This window comes from Sciurus carolinensis, chromosome 14 (genome assembly GCF_902686445.1).
Source record: "Sciurus carolinensis chromosome 14, mSciCar1.2, whole genome shotgun sequence".
In the NCBI taxonomy this organism is placed as follows: domain Eukaryota; kingdom Metazoa; phylum Chordata; class Mammalia; order Rodentia; family Sciuridae; genus Sciurus; species Sciurus carolinensis.
Window position 1 is genome coordinate 37,265,778 of NC_062226.1, and position 3,851 is coordinate 37,269,628.

At 41.0% G+C, this 3,851-nt stretch overlaps 1 protein-coding gene across 3 annotated transcripts in view; it reads right to left on the minus strand.

Moving 5' to 3' along the window:
* The window catches only part of LOC124965001 (phospholipid-transporting ATPase FetA-like), a 142,044-nt gene that overhangs the window by 100,771 nt on the left and 37,422 nt on the right, over nt 1–3,851 (minus strand). The gene's annotated exons all lie outside the window — the stretch shown is intronic.

The following is a 3,851-nucleotide window of genomic DNA, read 5'->3' on the forward strand; positions in this document are numbered from 1 at the left end:
GTAACTCACCATACCCCTTGATATGTCATTTAGGTCACTCTTTAAAGTAACCTTCCAAATAATACCTTTTAAAATTGATGTCTTTCCTCTTGCTCACACAAATAACTTGCTTCTAAGAAAAATGGTCTGCTCATTCATTATATGTCCTCCTTGGTTTATTTTTCTTATATTGTTCCATCTATGTGAAATACTTGCAATACTGGTCTCTATCCACATATTCCATGAAAACTACTACATAAATAATTGAACTTCTTTATGTTTTAATCCTGATCAACTGGGTCTTAGGCTGATAACAAAATATACTATCAGCTACTACCATTTATTGGGTGACCACTATGATCTTAGTATATGAATAATCAGACATTTTATGTACACTATCTTATTTAATCTTCACAATGACTTTGTGACAGGTTCACAAGACTCTGTACTATTTTTGCACCTTACTATGAGCAACATTTCTCCTGCTGATCACCAGGAGAAGGCCAAAGGTCATACTATCAGCAGGCATGGGATGGGTAGTTAAGATTTATAAGGGTACCTACTGCTTAAAGACTCTCATATCAGGATAATTCAGTTGTGATTTATATTTAGAATTAGCCTGTACCAGACTCAAGACAAAGCTCATCCTCATAGGCATATGGTAAAAAACATCCATCTTCCCCAAACCTGTGGCCATCCAAGAGCATAGTTTGGCCAGGGAAAATAAAGCCACGGATCTCCCTTTCTATTGTGATCATTAAGACTGGCCCTATGAGTCCACACTCTTCTTTCTTCTCTCGAATTCTCCAGACCTTTATGCCAAAACTACCAATTCCTTCTCTCCTGAGATGTGCTCAATACCTCCTCCTGGAAACAGACTGCCTCTTTTGCATTATTAGTACCTCTCTACCTCTGTTGGAAGTTGAGGCCCACTGACTGTGGTGGTTCCCCACATTTTAGAACATGGACCAGACCATCGACCAGACAAATTTGGGTTGTTAGAATACAGCCAATCAGTTCCTGGATGATGATGCAGGCTGGGTGCTTCTTAGCCTCTTGGGTAGGGAGATCAAATTTCACTGGACTTGTGAAAATAGTTAAAAGGATGCCCAAAGTTAAAAGGATGTTGGGTATTATATTCAGGAGTCCCATGCATTAATGTTGGCCTTGGAGAAAATTCTGCTTCATTCTGAGGTTAAGAAGCACCCTAGAGAAAAAGAAACTGGGACTTTCTCTTCCAAGGCCTTTGCAACAGCTGCTTATCCCTCTCCCAGCCCTAGTTTTCACCTGATTTCCTGTTTTTTTTTTTTTTTTTTTTTTTTTTTTTTTTTTTTTTTTGCAATCAATTCTTTGCTCTCAGGCTAGTCTATAAAGTATCTATCTTCTCAGTGAGGGACTCACAAGATTAGAGAAGGCATATGCTCCAGGAAACATTCAACAGTGGCTCTGGTGCCCACTAAGGGCACCAGACATCTGGTCACCTAAGCCAGGATCCCTAGAGGATGCCCCAGGGATAACTAAGTCAGAGATATTTCATTCTTCCTAGGAACACATCTGATGGTGATTTGGTCAGTTTTTTTGGCTGCTGTGAGCAAAAGACCTGACAAGAACAATTAGAGGAGGAAAAGTTTCTTTTGGGGCTCATAATTTTAGAGGTCTTAGTCCACAGACAGTAAACTTCATTCCTTGGGGCCTGAGGTAGGATAGAATATCATGGTAGAAGTGTGTGGCAGAGGAAAGCAATTGGAGACATGGTACCAGGAAGCAGATAGAGAGAGATCCCTTCTCCACAGACAAAATATATAAACCAAAGGCATACCTCAAATGACCCACCTCCTCCAGGCACACCCTACCTACCTACAGTTAATCCCTATAAAGGTATTAATGCACTGATTAGATCAAAACTCTCATAGCTCAAACATATTACCTCTAAACTTCCCTCAAGTGTCTCACACATGAGTTTCTGGGGAACATCTAATATCTACACCATACAGATAGAATTTGGAATCTAGTCCCTAGATCCTTAGGGTTTCCTTTTTTATAGACAACCATGGGAGAAACTACCTCCATACCACAGGAATCCCCTCTTGGCTGTATTCTCCATCCCTGGGACAGTTTAAATCCTGATAACCTGAGAAAGAGATGCCTCATCTTCTATTACAATAATGCTTGACCCCAATAAAAGTTAGGAGACTCCGAACAGTAGCCCTTTAATGGTAGCCAAAACTAACCTTCCATTGGATCTGTTTTGCAAAAGACAAGGCAAATGGTCAGAAATTTCACGTATCCAAGCTGTCATGGCCTTATACAAAAGCGCTTTACAACACAAAGACAAAAATCCACCCGTCCCCAGAAAAGCCTCTGCTTTTACCTCTGATCCAGATAGCATTCACAACCCTTTACTGAGTCACCCTCATGTCTCTCAGGGGGAACACCAACAACTCCCTTCCTACCACCCAATAATAGCTCACCGGCCCCCTCTTTGTCCAAATATCTTGAGTCCACCAAATACTCATAGTGAGGCCACTTACTTGGGTACTACACAGGACTCTTATGGAAGTGGCCAGAGCCAAACAGTCAGTAAGGGTGCATGTCCTTTTCTCAGGTGCTCACATCCAACAATGTGAAGAGAGCCTAGGAAAATACTCCAAGGACCCAGATAAGTTTGTTGATGGGTTTCAAACCCATCAACCCATCAACCTGGAGTGTTTTAGTCAGTTTTTTCACTACTAGAGGAAAAGTTTTATCTGGTGCTCATGGTTTCAGAGTTCTCATCCACAGATGGCCAACTCCATAGCTCTGAGCCCACCATGGTGGAAGGATGTAGCAGGGAAAAAGAGCTCAGGACATGGCACCATGGAAGCACAGAGAGACTGCTTCACTCACCAGAGACAATATAAACCCCAAAGGTATGCCCCAGTGACCCACCTTCTCCAGGCACACTTTACCTACCTACAGTTACAGTTAATCCATTCAAGTAGATTAATGCATTGACAGGTTAAGGCTCTCATAATCCAATTATTTCACCTCTAAACTTTCTTGCATTGTTTTACACATGAGCTTTTGGGGGACATCTCATATCTAAACCATAACATGGGAGAATATTCAATTTATTTTGTGCTATATCTCTTTTAAGAAAGAGTGAATTACTGAAGCAGCCTGCAGGAAAGATGATAAAATCTTTGCCAGCAACCAAAATCACACCAGGGCTGAAAATGTCCCAGTCAGTGACCCAAAATGGGACTATAACAACCAAGCAGCCACAACAAAGGCACATGATAGGAGCCCATTAATAAGCCTTTTAATTATGAAAAATTAAGGAATATTACTCAGGAAACATATAAAAATCTGGTAATCTTTTATGATTGACTAGACGAAACTTTCTGAAAATATACCAATATAGACCCTTCCTCTAGAGAAGGGGCTGCTATATTAGGACAATATTTCATCAGTCAGTAAGCTCCAGATATTAGCAAAAACTTCAAAAACTCGAGATGGGATCCCAGACTAATAAGAACCAACTATTCAATTTCACCTTTATGTTCTACAACAACAGGGATCTGAAGAAAGTTAAAAAGAACCACACTGAAGAAAGGCAGCAAGCTGAACAGCAGTCATAATTAGCAATGCCATCAGAACCTATAAGGCATCTCAAGGGAAAACTGGAGAGGCCCCAAGAAAAATCTCTTGCTTTAAGTGCAAAGGTGCTGGACATTGACCAAAAATTGTCCCAAATCACTGCCAGGCCCTTGTTACATAAGTGATAACCCCTGGAACTAGAGGATTGACTGCCCTCATTCCAAAAAGGGGACCCTGTCAGCCAAGACTCTAACTGTACAGGTGGCACAAATGGAGTCTATAAGTGACTAAGG